General features: G+C 46.7%; 1 protein-coding gene across 7 annotated transcripts in view; it reads right to left on the bottom strand.

Annotated features, from left to right (window-relative positions):
- PDE4DIP (phosphodiesterase 4D interacting protein) overlaps positions 1–15,204 on the bottom strand; it is a 1,984,767-nt gene that overhangs the window by 464,474 nt on the left and 1,505,089 nt on the right. The window lies entirely within an intron of this gene.

Genomic DNA, 15,204 nt, shown 5'->3' with positions numbered 1-15,204 from the left:
CCCCATCAGTGGCAGCACTTGGGCCCTAGTTGCAAACAGGATGTTTTGATTTGCATCAAGCACATTCAAAAATACGCCATTCTTATCCGTCCCCAGGATGACACCGGGGTAGGTAGCAAAGTCTTTCCTGATCCCAGCTCTGTTCATCTTGGCTTCTTTTAAAAACACATCAAGCAAGGGTTACTCCAAGCGGAGTCTCCCTTTTTTTCCAAAAATTGGGCCACACAGACACCCACCCCATCAGTGGCAGCACTTGGGCCCTAGTTGCAAACAGGATGTTTTGATTTGCATCAAGCACATTCAAAAATACGCCATTCTTATCCGTCCCCAGGATGACACCGGGGTAGGTAGCAAAGTCTTTGCTGATCCCAGCTCTGTTCATCTTGGCTTCTTTTAAAAACACATCAAGCAAGGGTTACTCCAAGCGGAGTCTCCCTTTTTTTCCAAAAATTGGGCCACACAGACACCCACCCCATCAGTGGCAGCACTTGGGCCCTAGTTGCAAACAGGATGTTTTGATTTGCATCAAGCACATTCAAAAATACGCCATTCTTATCCGTCCCCAGGATGACACCGGGGTAGGTAGCAAAGTCTTTGCTGATCCCAGCTCTGTTCATCTTGGCTTCTTTTAAAAACACATCAAGCAAGGGTTACTCCAAGCGGAGTCTCCCTTTTTTTCCAAAAATTGGGCCACACAGACACCCACCCCATCAGTGGCAGCACTTGGGCCCTAGTTGCAAACAGGATGTTTTGATTTGCATCAAGCACATTCAAAAATACGCCATTCTTATCCGTCCCCAGGATGACACCGGGGTAGGTAGCAAAGTCTTTCCTGATCCCAGCTCTGTTCATCTTGGCTTCTTTTAAAAACACATCAAGCAAGGGTTACTCCAAGCGGAGTCTCCCTTTTTTTCCAAAAATTGGGCCACACAGACACCCACCCCATCAGTGGCAGCACTTGGGCCCTAGTTGCAAACAGGATGTTTTGATTTGCATCAAGCACATTCAAAAATACGCCATTCTTATCCGTCCCCAGGATGACACCGGGGTAGGTAGCAAAGTCTTTGCTGATCCCAGCTCTGTTCATCTTGGCTTCTTTTAAAAACACATCAAGCAAGGGTTACTCCAAGCGGAGTCTCCCTTTTTTTCCAAAAATTGGGCCACACAGACACCCACCCCATCAGTGGCAGCACTTGGGCCCTAGTTGCAAACAGGATGTTTTGATTTGCATCAAGCACATTCAAAAATACGCCATTCTTATCCGTCCCCAGGATGACACCGGGGTAGGTAGCAAAGTCTTTCCTGATCCCAGCTCTGTTCATCTTGGCTTCTTTTAAAAACACATCAAGCAAGGGTTACTCCAAGCGGAGTCTCCCTTTTTTTCCAAAAATTGGGCCACACAGACACCCACCCCATCAGTGGCAGCACTTGGGCCCTAGTTGCAAACAGGATGTTTTGATTTGCATCAAGCACATTCAAAAATACGCCATTCTTATCCGTCCCCAGGATGACACCGGGGTAGGTAGCAAAGTCTTTGCTGATCCCAGCTCTGTTCATCTTGGCTTCTTTTAAAAACACATCAAGCAAGGGTTACTCCAAGCGGAGTCTCCCTTTTTTTCCAAAAATTGGGCCACACAGACACCCACCCCATCAGTGGCAGCACTTGGGCCCTAGTTGCAAACAGGATGTTTTGATTTGCATCAAGCACATTCAAAAATACGCCATTCTTATCCGTCCCCAGGATGACACCGGGGTAGGTAGCAAAGTCTTTCCTGATCCCAGCTCTGTTCATCTTGGCTTCTTTTAAAAACACATCAAGCAAGGGTTACTCCAAGCGGAGTCTCCCTTTTTTTCCAAAAATTGGGCCACACAGACACCCACCCCATCAGTGGCAGCACTTGGGCCCTAGTTGCAAACAGGATGTTTTGATTTGCATCAAGCACATTCAAAAATACGCCATTCTTATCCGTCCCCAGGATGACACCGGGGTAGGTAGCAAAGTATTTCCTGATCCCAGCTCTGTTCATCTTGGCTTCTTTTAAAAACACATCAAGCAAGGGTTACTCCAAGCGGAGTCTCCCTTTTTTCCAAAAATTGGGCCACACAGACACCCACCCCATCAGTGGCAGCACTTGGGCCCTAGTTGCAAACAGGATGTTTTGATTTGCATCAAGCACATTCAAAAATACGCCATTCTTATCCGTCCCCAGGATGACACCGGGGTAGGTAGCAAAGTCTTTGCTGATCCCAGCTCTGTTCATCTTGGCTTCTTTTAAAAACACATCAAGCAAGGGTTACTCCAAGCGGAGTCTCCCTTTTTTTCCAAAAATTGGGCCACACAGACACCCACCCCATCAGTGGCAGCACTTGGGCCCTAGTTGCAAACAGGATGTTTTGATTTGCATCAAGCACATTCAAAAATACGCCATTCTTATCCGTCCCCAGGATGACACCGGGGTAGGTAGCAAAGTCTTTCCTGATCCCAGCTCTGTTCATCTTGGCTTCTTTTAAAAACACATCAAGCAAGGGTTACTCCAAGCGGAGTCTCCCTTTTTTTCCAAAAATTGGGCCACACAGACACCCACCCCATCAGTGGCAGCACTTGGGCCCTAGTTGCAAACAGGATGTTTTGATTTGCATCAAGCACATTCAAAAATACGCCATTCTTATCCGTCCCCAGGATGACACCGGGGTAGGTAGCAAAGTCTTTCCTGATCCCAGCTCTGTTCATCTTGGCTTCTTTTAAAAACACATCAAGCAAGGGTTACTCCAAGCGGAGTCTCCCTTTTTTTCCAAAAATTGGGCCACACAGACACCCACCCCATCAGTGGCAGCACTTGGGCCCTAGTTGCAAACAGGATGTTTTGATTTGCATCAAGCACATTCAAAAATACGCCATTCTTATCCGTCCCCAGGATGACACCGGGGTAGGTAGCAAAGTCTTTGCTGATCCCAGCTCTGTTCATCTTGGCTTCTTTTAAAAACACATCAAGCAAGGGTTACTCCAAGCGGAGTCTCCCTTTTTTTCCAAAAATTGGGCCACACAGACACCCACCCCATCAGTGGCAGCACTTGGGCCCTAGTTGTACACTTCACAGCTACATTTGCATCAATCACATTCAAAAATACCCCATAATTAACCGTGCCCAGGATGACACCGGGGTAGGTAGCAAAGTCTTTGCTGACCCATGACTTGTTCATCTTGGCTTCTTTTAAAAACAATGTAAGCAAGGGTTACTCCAAGCGGAGTCTCCCTTTTTTCCAAAAATTGGGCCACACAGACACCCACCCCATCAGTGGCAGCACTTGGGCCCTAGTTGCAAACAGGATGTTTTGATTTGCATCAAGCACATTCCAAATCCACAAGCATTTACTCTCCCCAGGATGACACAGGGGTAGTAAATTCCTTCTGGATCCATGACTTGTTCATTTTGATGAACGTCAGTCTGTCCACATTGTCACTGGACAGACGCGTGCGCTTATCTGTCAGCACACACCCAGCAGCACTGAATACACGTTCAGAGACAACGCTGGCAGCTGGACACGACAAAATCTCCAAGGCGTAACTGGAGAGCTCTGGCCATTTTTCTATGTTTGAAGCCCAAAAGGAGCAAGGCTCCAGTTGCACAGTCATGGCATCGATGTTCATTTGGAGATACTCCTGTATCATCCTCTCCAGCCGTTGAGTATGTGTCAGACTTGTTGTCTCTGGTGGCCTTGCAAAAGAGGGTCTAAAAAAATTATGAAAAGATTCCATAAAATTGCTGTTACCGGCACCAGATACGGTCCTACTGGTACGGGTAGACTGGTGAAGATGACGAGACCGTCCCATGTTTGTCAAGTTACAACTGGGAGATTCCCTCCCTGCACCTGCACGGTTGTTTGGTGGAAAAGCCGAGCTAAGATCGAGTAACAGCTTCTGCTGATACTCCTGCATACGTGCGTCCCTTTCTATGGCTGGAATTATGTCACAAAATTTGGACTTGTACCGGGGATCTAATAGTGTGGCAATCCAGTAGTCATCATCACTTCTAATTTTGACAATACGACTGTCATGTTGGAGGTAGTGCAACAAAAAGGCACTCATGTGTCTTGCGCAGCCATGCGGACCAAGTCCACGCTGTGTTTGTGGCATAGAGGTGCTACCCGTTCTTTCTTCCTCTGACATCTCCCCCCAACCTCTTTCAACTGAAATTTGACCAAGGTCTCCCTCATCCGCTGAGTCTTCCATGTCCATGGACAGTTCGTCCTCCATTTCTTCATGTTCTCCTGCACCTTGCTCAACATTTCGCCTGCTACTATGCGCCCTTGTCGATCCCTGTTCCCCATGGTCCCATGCCTGCTGCGTTGGTGATGATGAACGTCTGGACCTTGGTGATGTTGTTGTCCCTTGCACATATGAATCCTCCTGTAGTTCCTCCCCTTCATGTTGTCCCACCCTCTGACTCCGAATAGTGTTTAGCGTGTGCTCCAGCATGTAAATGACTGGAATCGTCATGCTGATAATGGCATTGTCAGAGCTAAACATATTCGTCGCCATGTCGAAACTGTGCAGAAGGGTGCATAGGTCCTTGATCTGAGACCACTCCATCAGGGTGATCTGCCCCACCTCTGCATCTCGTTGGCCCAGGCTATACGTCATGACGTATTGCACCAGGGCTCTGCGGTGCTGCCACAGTCGCTGTAACATGTGGAGAGTTGAATTCCAGCGTGTCGCCACATCGCATTTCAGGCGATGAACCGGCAGGCCGAAAGACTTCTGTAGCGATGCAAGTCGCTCAGCTGCGGCGCTTGAACGCCGGAAGTGAGCAGACAGTTTTCGTGCCCTGTTCAGAAGGCCATCTAGGCCGGGATAGTGTGTTAAAAATTGCTGCACGACAAGGTTCAACACGTGAGCCACACAAGGTACGTGTGTCACCTTGCCCAGGCGAAGGGCCGCACCCAGGTTTGCAGCATTGTCGCACACGGCCTTACCAGGCTGCAGGTTGAGTGGAGACAACCATTTATTAAACTCGGACCGCAGAGCTGACCACAACTCCTCAGCTGTGTGACTCTTATTACCAAGACATGTCAAGCTAAAGACCGCCTGATGCCGTTGCGCTCGGCTGCCAGCATAGTAATGAGGCGTGCGTGATTCCTTCTGCGCAGTGAGAACGCTGGTGGCCTGACCAGGCAGGCTTGGGGCGGAGGTGGAGGACCCAGATGAGGTGGAGGATGCAGAAGCTGTGGCGGAACTTGGACAGACAGAGGATTGACACACAAGTCGTGGGGACGGCAAGACTTGTGCAGCAGACCCTTCACCATCTATCACCATAGTTACCCAGTGCCCAGTCAGCGACATGTAACGTCCCTGTCCATGCTTACTGGTCCAAGTATCGGTGGTGAAATGCACCCGTTCACACACAGAGTTTCTCAAGGAAGCGGTGATGTTGTGTGCGACATGCTGGTGTAGCGCGGGCACACCTTTCTTAGAGAAGTAGTGGCGACTAGGCATCTGGTACTGGGGCACAGCGACAGACATAAGGTCTCTAAAATCCTGTGTGTCCACTAGGCGGAAAGGCAGCATTTCGGTAGCCAACAGCTTACAGAGGGATAGAGTCAACCTCTTAGCTTTGTCATGGGTCGGAGGAAGTGGCCTTTTATTTGACCACATCTGAGGGACAGAGATCTGGCTGCTGTGTGTAGACGGTGTTGAGTAGGGTGTCCCTGGAAAAATGCAGGTTTGTGAGGAAAGTGCAGGCGGAGACATGATGTTGCCTTCATCCAACGTTGGTGCTATCGATGTCTGAGAGAGCTGTACACACTCACTTGTTTCCCCTTCCAAACCAACTGACGACCTTACAAGCAAACTGCCTGTTGCGGTTACAGTGGTGGAAGTTTTGCGTGGAAAAACAGGTGTGACAGCTGTCCCCACAGTCCTAGAAGATGAAGAGCGCGCGGATGCACTGGAAGGGGCGGGCGGTGGATGGTTCGCTCCGCTAGCCGGCATTGCAGCATGGTGAGCTTCCCACCGGGACTTATGATATTTATTCATGTGACGATTCATGGAAGAAGTTGTCAAACTGCTGAGGTTTTGACCTCTACTAACAGAATCATGACAAATGTTACATATCACATGAGTTGGGCGATCTTTTTCGATGTGAAAAAAGGCCCAGGCTAGGCAAGGCTTAGAGGCCATGCGACCTGTTGATCCACCCCGAATAATGCTCATAGGCAGAGTGGTGGCTGAGGATGCAGTTGTAGACGTGCTACCAGTGCTCCGACTCTGTCCAGGAAGGCGCAAGGTAACTTCGTCGTCGGTTGCATCCTCCTCCACCGCCTCTGTTGACCTCCTCGAGTGCCTGACTGGGGGTTGACAGTAGGTGGGATCTAGAACGTCATCATCAATTGTTGTGTTCGCACTCCCCTCCCCCTCAGACCGAGCCTCTTCTTGCCCTGACCGAATATTTAAGTTGTCATCCCAATCGGGTATCTGCGTCTCATCTTCATCAGTATGTTCCTCATTGTCTATAACCACAGGTGTTACAGTTTGTGACAAAGGGTCAACATTATGCTCAGAAACTTGGTCCTCACGGCCTGAATCTGAGTCACAAAGGTTCTGGGCATCACTGCAGACCATTTCCTGTTCTGTACTCACTGTAGCTTGGGAGCAGACCTCTGATTCCCAGGCTATAGTGTGACTGAACAGCTCTGCAGACTCAGCCATCTCAGTTCCACCATACTGTGCAGGGCTGATGGAGACTTCAGAGCTGGGAGAAATCAAGTGTGATTGGCATGACAACTCAGAGGAATGGTGTTTTTTGGATGCGGTACTTGAAGTGGCTGAGAGGGCACTTGTTGGACCACTTGAGATCCATTCAAGCATTTTCCTTTTTTGCCCATCATCTACCTTTGTTCCTCTTGTTCGTGTCCGTAAAAAAGGGAGCACATCGGATTGTCCACAATAAGTAGTAGACATCTTACTTTTGCTAGTAGATGGTCTATCTTCAGCAGATGATAATGGAGCTTTGGCACCTTCCCCACTGACAAAACCTTTTTTGCCTTTTCCACCACGCCTCTTCCCCTTTCCACCAGCATCTGTCATTTTGCCACTCATGTTGATTGCGACAAGATTGTGGACTGAAAATGTGGTAGTAAAAATTGAGAGGTGGTGAAGATTGCAGTGGTGGTCTAGCTTTATTAACAGCAGAATAATAAAGAATAAATATCCCTGACAATGTAACTTAGTTATAATTCGTTGGAGTGTGCAACGCAGGCAGACGTGCTGCAAATGTCTTGGCACTAGTGGGACTATAGCAAAGTCCAATAGCCACGTATAGGATGCCACTAGGTTCACTGAGTGTGTGCTAGTATAATGGCTTAGTTATAATTAGTTGGAGTGTGCAACGCAGGCAGATGCGCTCTGCAAATGTCTTGGCACTAGTAGGACTATAGCAAAGTCCAATAGCCACGTATAGGATGCCACTAGGTACACTGAGTGTGTGCTAGTATAATGGCTTAGTTATAATTAGTTGGAGTGTGCAACGCAGGCAGACGTGCTGCAAATGTCTTGGCACTAGTGGGACTATAGCAAAGTCCAATAGCCACGTATAGGATGCCACTAGGTACACTGAGTGTGTGCTAGTATAATGGCTTAGTTATAATTAGTTGGAGTGTGCAACGCAGGCAGACGTGCTGCAAATGTCTTGGCACTAGTGGGACTATAGCAAAGTCCAATAGCCACGTATAGGATGCCACAAGGTACACTGAGTGTGTGCTAGTATAATGGCTTAGTTATAATTAGTTGGAGTGTGCAACGCAGGCAGACGTGCTGCAAATGTCTTGGCACTAGTGGGACTATAGCAAAGTCCAATAGCCACGTATAGGATGCCACTAGGTACACTGAGTGTGTGCTAGTATAATGGCTTAGTTATAATTAGTTGGAGTGTGCAACGCAGGCAGACGTGCTGCAAATGTCTTGGCACTAGTGGGACTATAGCAAAGTCCAATAGCCACGTATAGGATGCCACTAGGTACACTGAGTGTGTGCTAGTATAATGGCTTAGTTATAATTAGTTGGAGTGTGCAACGCAGGCAGACGTGCTGCAAATGTCTTGGCACTAGTGGGACTATAGCAAAGTCCAATAGCCACGTATAGGATGCCACTAGGTACACTGAGTGTGTGCTAGTATAATGGCTTAGTTATAATTAGTTGGAGTGTGCAACGCAGGCAGACGTGCTGCAAATGTCTTGGCACTAGTGGGACTATAGCAAAGTCCAATAGCCACGTATAGGATGCCACTAGGTACACTGAGTGTGTGCTAGTATAATGGCTTCGTTATAATTAGTTGGAGTGTGCAACGCAGGCAGACGTGCTGCAAATGTCTTGGCACTAGTGGGACTATAGCAAAGTCCAATAGCCACGTATAGGATGCCACTAGGTACACTGAGTGTGTGCTAGTATAATGGCTTAGTTATAATTAGTTGGAGTGTGCAACGCAGGCAGACGTGCTGCAAATGTCTTGGCACTAGTGGGACTATAGCAAAGTCCAATAGCCACGTATAGGATGCCACTAGGTACACTGAGTGTGTGCTAGTATAATGGCTTAGTTATAATTAGTTGGAGTGTGCAACGCAGGCAGACGTGCTGCAAATGTCTTGGCACTAGTGGGACTATAGCAAAGTCCAATAGCCACGTATAGGATGCCACTAGGTTCACTGAGTGTGTGCTAGTATAATGGCTTAGTTATAATTAGTTGGAGTGTGCAACGCAGGCAGATGCGCTCTGCAAATGTCTTGGCACTAGTAGGACTATAGCAAAGTCCAATAGCCACGTATAGGATGCCACTAAAAAACACTTAGTGTGTGCAAGTATAATGGCTTAGTTATAATTAGTTGGAGTGTGCAACGCAGGCAGATGCGCTCTGCAAATGTCTTGGCACTAGTGGGACTATAGCAAAGTCCAATAGCCACGTATAGGATGCCACTAGGTACACTGAGTGTTTGCTAGTAAAATTGCTTAGTTTAAAAAAGTTGTAGTGTGCAATGCAGGCAGACGTGCTCTGCAAATGTCTTTGCACTAGTGGGACTATAGCAAAGTCCAATAGCCACGTATAGGATGCCACTAGGTACACTGAGTGTTTGCTAGTAAAATTGCTTAGTTTAAAAAACTTGGAGTGTGCAATGCAGGCAGATGTGCTCTGCTAATGTCTTTGCACTAGTGGGACTATAGCAAAGTCCAATAGCCACGTATAGGATGCCACTAGGTACACTGAGTGTGTGCTAGTATAATGGCTTAGTTATAATTCGTTGGAGTGTGCAACGCAGGCAGATGTGCTCTGCAAATGTCTTGGCACTAGTGGGACTATAGCAAAGTCCAATAGCCACGTATAGGATGCCACTAGGTACACTGAGTGTTTGCTAGTAAAATTGCTTAGTTTAAAAAAGTTGTAGTGTGCAATGCAGGCAGACGTGCTCTGCAAATGTCTTTGCACTAGTGGGACTATAGCAAAGTCCAATAGCCACGTATAGGATGCCACTAGGTACACTGAATGTTTGCTAGTATAATGGCTTACTTAGAATGAGTTGGAGTGTGCAGAGGACAAGAGGGTACAGTGGCAGGATTGTGGTGCTCTGGGTAGAGGAATGGAAGCCTGCCTTTCTATTCCCTCCTAATGGTGAAATGCAGGGAGGAAATCCCTGACCTGGGCTACACAGACGCTGTTGCTGTTTGCAGGACCTGTCACTTATGGCTCTCTGACCCTGCCGCTTTGAGCCCTTAAAAGGACTGCTAGAATGTGCTCTCCCTAAGCTGTCTAACGCTGTGTATGCAGCGCATACAGCTGTATCGGCTATAGGACTCAGGAGGACGGAGCTGCGACACTGATGTCTGACACCAAAGACGCAGAAGGCAGATAATGGCGTTCGTGAAGAAAATGTCCGGTTTTATAATGCAGGGACATGTGACATGCAGATCCTATCACACATGCCGTTGCTTCTCTGGCTCAAAGTCCACTTAGGTGTGTGTGTGTCTGTGATTGGCTGACATGCTGGCCCGCCCCACAAGACGCGCGCGCTTAGGGAAGGAAGACAAGAAAAAAAAAAAAATGGCGATCGCCATTATAGAAACAGCAGTGATCTGAAGGCGCTGTTCACGCACACTATACACTGAAATGTGATAATAGTTTGATTCACAGAGTGACTTACACTATTACAGCAGAAACCAAGCTAGGATTTAGCTGTTTTTTGGCTGCTAGAACCGTTCTCGAACGTTTCTAGAACTATCGAGCTTTTCCAAAAAGCGCGAGTTCTAGTTCGATCTAGAACATGCCCCAAAATCACTCGAGCCGCGAACTGGAGAACCACGAACCACGAACCGCGCTCAACTCTACTCAGCACAGCAGCCAGCCCTCGGTCCCTCAGATGTGGACAAATAAAAGACCATTTCCTCCTATCCATGACAAAGCGTTGAGATTCACCCTGTGCAGCACAGGTGTTTAGTGGAAAAGCAGATCTAAGATTGCGTACCACCTTCTGCTGATACTCCTGCATACGTGTGTCCCTTTCTATGGCAGGGATTATTTCACCAAATTTTGTGTTGTACCGGGGATCTAACAGTGTGGCAACCCAGAAGTCAGCATTACTTCGAATTCGTACAATCCGAGGGTCATGTTGTAGGTAGTGCAGCAAGAAGGCACTCATGTGTCTTGTGCATCCAGGAGGACCAAGTCCTTGGTGTGTTGGTGGCGGAGAGGTGAGAATCGTGCCTCCTTCCTCTGCCCTCTCCCCCCAACCTCGCACAACCGAAATGTGAGCAAGCTCTTACTCATCTGCTGAGTCTTCCATGCCCATCGCCAGTTTGTCCTCCATTTCTTCATGGGCTCCTGCACCTTCCTCAAGAGTTTTGCTGATACTATGCGCCCTTGTTAATCCCTCTCCCCCACCATCCCATGATCCCATGACTGCCGCCTAAGGGCCGCTGACCGTCTGGACTTTGGAGATCTTGTTATCCCTTCCGCATATGACTCCTCCTATACTTCCTCCCCTTCCTCTTGTCCCAACACCTGACTCCGAATAATGCTTACAGTGTGCTCCATCATGTAGATGATCAGAATTGTCACGCTGAGAATGGCATCGCCAGTGCTAACATCTTCGTCGACATTTGTAAACTGTGTAGAAGGGTGCATAGGTCCTTGATCTGCCACCACTCCAGCAGCGTGATCTGCACCACCTCTGGATCAAGTTAGCCCAGGGTATACGTCATGACATTTCAGCAGGACTCTTCGGTGCTGCCACAGACGCTGCAACATGTGCAGATTCAAATTCCTGCTTGTCGGCACATCACATTTCAGGCATAGAACTGCCAGACCAAAAGACTTCTGGAGCGATGAAAGTTGTTGAGCTGCTGGGTGCGAACGATGGAAGTGAGCACATAGCGAGCGTGCCCGCTGCACAAGTCCATGTAGGCCGGGATGGTGGTTTAAAAATTGCTCGAGAATCAGATTCAACACGTGAGCCATACAAGGCATGTGTGTCACATTGCCCTGACGAAGGCCCGCAGCCAGGTTTGCATCACTGCCACACACGGCTGTTAAGTCACCACCGGAGTCTGCTCCATCAATTTGTACTCCGGTCGCCAGGTGACAACGTGTTCCTTTTGTACATAGTGCTGATGATGGGAGAAGAGTCGATGCCAGCAGCGCAGGTGGACGCAGGTTATGCTCACCCACTGGGCTGCGTTACCTTGACAGATGCAGAACCACTGGCTGAATGTAGGTGGTGGGTGACTCACAGATGAAGTACCATCATTCAGCTACAACCAATGGGAAAACACCACAACCTTTTTTAGGCCCATCCTGTCTGCTGACCACTGCCTGACATAGCTATGAACCTCTAGTTACTGACTACTATTCTCTGGAACTGCAGCCTTCCACAGGTATTGATCACCTTGGGCCCTGTGTAATTCCAAATCCCTGTATAGGGGTTAAAGGGTTTCAGGGTTCTGGGGGTCCTGCTTGGTGAGTGGCTTCCCTCTAGCCTATCCTTTACAGTCCGTCTGAGTGTGTGGATCAAGGAAGGCGTTACACCGTGCTCTCTGCAGAAGGCTATGTAGGCCGGGATAGTGCTTTAAAAATTGCTGGACAACCAGGTTCAACACGTGAGCCACACAAGGCACGTGTGTCACATTGTCACGGCAAAGGGCCGCACCCAGGTTTGCATCATTGTCGCACCCAGCCTTCCTTGGCTGCTGGTTGAGTGGAGACAACCATTGATGAAACTCGGTCTAACTCTCCAGAGCTTACCGTCCACAACTCCTCAGCGGTGTGACTCACAATTCACAGACATGTCAAAGGAACTAAAATGGGGAGACAAAAGGGCGCAATAGGGTCTTACCCGATATAACATATGATGTTAGAGAAGGTACAGTAACACTCACCTGGTGGGGTTGTGCCAGTCACAACTCCTTCAAAGACATGTGAGTGTCCGCGTGGTTCAAGCAGCGGCCCCGTAGGCACGATATAAAAATAATGGTGGACAAAAGAAAAACGGGTATATGCCGCGCTTAAAAACCACTGAGTTGGAAGTGATATAATATTTCTCTTTTATTTACAGCATTCCTACGCGTTTCAGAGACAACAGACCGTCTCCTTCTTCAGGGAAAAAAGAAATCATACAGACAATCAAAGGCTGACATCTTATAAAGAATCCATACTGCCACGTTAGCAGCTATGACGTCAATCACCCCCTCAGGATTGCAGGGTGATGACTCAACAACACGTGGAGACAATGGACACATTGAAGGAAAAAAGAGAAAAAAAAGGGGAGGGGGTTTTTTATATATATACATATAAAATTTCCATATCATTACTCATTTATTGTTTGGCAATAAAAATGCAAATAAATCTGGATTTTTTTGTGGTTATTTCTTGTGTAGGAAAAAAATATATATTTATGGACTTATAAAATGAAAAGAAAAATGGTGCGAACCTATAGATCATATACTTGATCAGAAGGGGGGGGGGGTGAAAGCCCATACCTTTGCTCTAAAGTAACAGACAATCAAACAGTCTAAATTAACCAAGGGCTGATGTGTGATCAGAAGGGAAGACAAAACCGGGATTAGTGAAATGATTCCGATTTTAGTGTAGTCAGTTTAATCCTATTTGCATTTGATTATTTAGTGATTAACAGGATTAGAAGATGTGAAATTTTCACAGTAAAAATGCGTGTTCCCGTGACTAAAGAAAAAAAGGGGAAAGGATTACCCCCGAACTGATGGGACCATTACTAAACAAAGGTATTATCTCCACTAATGGGACCAATGTTAAAAGACAGCAGCCAGATCGATTCGGCTGCCGGCTGATATGTAGTTAGAAGGGCAATAAAAACATCAGTAGTAAAATGGTCCGAATTTTACAATTGGAAGAAACCTATTTGTGTGCTATTTTGGGCTTGATCATTTATTAGTTGGGAGGAATGGTGAAATGTGAAGAATTTCGGTGAAGCAATGTTAACGGTATGTGACCATAGCTATGGTCACATACCGTTACCATTGCTTCACCGAAATTCTTCCAACTCAGTGGTTTTTAAGCGCGGCATATACCCGTTTTTCTTTTGTCCACCATTATTTTTAGACATGTCAAAGAAAAGAGTCAACCACCTCATGCTGTTGAGCTCTGCTGCCAACATAGTAAGGAGGTGTGTGGGATTCCTTGTGCGCAATTACAACGCGGGTGGCCTGACCACACAGGGTTTGGGCCGAGGTGGAGGACTCACATGAGGTTGAGGAGGCAGAAGCAGTGGAGGAACTTCTACATACAGAGGAAGGATTGACACACAACTCGTGGGGACAGCAAGACTTGTACAGCAGACCCTTCTCCATCTCTCACCATAGTTACAGAGTGCCCAGTCGCATGAGTATATGTCATTGTCACTTTCCCATGTGTTTGTGTTGTTTTGTGAGTTGTTTGTCACCTTTTGGACACCTTTGAGGGTGTTTTCCAGGTGTTTTTAGGTGTTTGTGATTGCCTCCTATTGTTTTCAATGGGGTTCGAGAGGTTCGTCGAACGGGGCACCGTTCGACGAACCGAACCAAACTCGAACTCTAGGGGGGTGGCTCATCTCTAATGGGGAGTTAATAATATTTATAATGGGGCCTGGTAGCAGAAAGTTCCATTATATACGACAACATCTAATATAGTTGTAACTGTGCGTGGTAATACCTGCAGGACTCTTAGTGATCACTATGAGTGTCTATGTATGTATATATATATGTTTAAATATGCATATACTGTGTGTGTGTGTGTGTGTGTGTGTGTGTGTGTGTGTGTGTGTGTATATATATATATATATATATATATATATATATATATACACATATATATACATAGATATATATATATATATATATATATATATATATATATATATACACATAGATCTAATTCAGGGCCGGCTCCAGGTTTTTGTGGGCCCCGGGCGGAAGAGTCCCAGTGGGCCCCATCCACACACAGACACCGATACGAACATATACATATTTAAAGACAAACTCACAAAAATACATATAAACAGACAAATATATACAGTCATATACACTTACAGACACACACACACACACACACACACAAGTCTGCTGCATACAGACAGACACACACACAACTCTGCTACATACAAACACATACAGCTCTGCTACATACAGACAAACACACACACAAACTCTGCTACATACAGACAAACACATACAACTCTGCTACATACAGACAAACACATACAACTCTGCTACATACAAACACATACAACTCTGCTACATACAGACAAACACATACAACTCTGCTACATACAGACAAACACATACAACTCTGCTACATACAAACACATACAACTCTTCTACATACAGACAAACACATACAACTCTGCTACATACAGACAAACACATACAACTCTGCTACATACAAACACATACAACTCTGCTACATACAGACAAACACATACAACTCTGCTACATACAGACAAACACACAACTCTGCTACATACAGACAAACACATACAACTCTGCTACATACAGACAAACACATACAACTCTGCTACATACAGACAAACACATACAACTCTGCTACATACAGACAAACACATACAACTCTGCTACATACAGACAAACACATACAACTCTGCTACATACAGACAAACACATACAACTCTGCTACATACAGACAAACACACACAACT

The sequence above is a fragment of the Anomaloglossus baeobatrachus genome, chromosome 8, assembly GCF_048569485.1.
Source record: "Anomaloglossus baeobatrachus isolate aAnoBae1 chromosome 8, aAnoBae1.hap1, whole genome shotgun sequence".
Classification (NCBI taxonomy): Eukaryota; Metazoa; Chordata; class Amphibia; order Anura; family Aromobatidae; genus Anomaloglossus; species Anomaloglossus baeobatrachus.
This window is presented reverse-complemented; position numbering and strand designations above follow the sequence as displayed.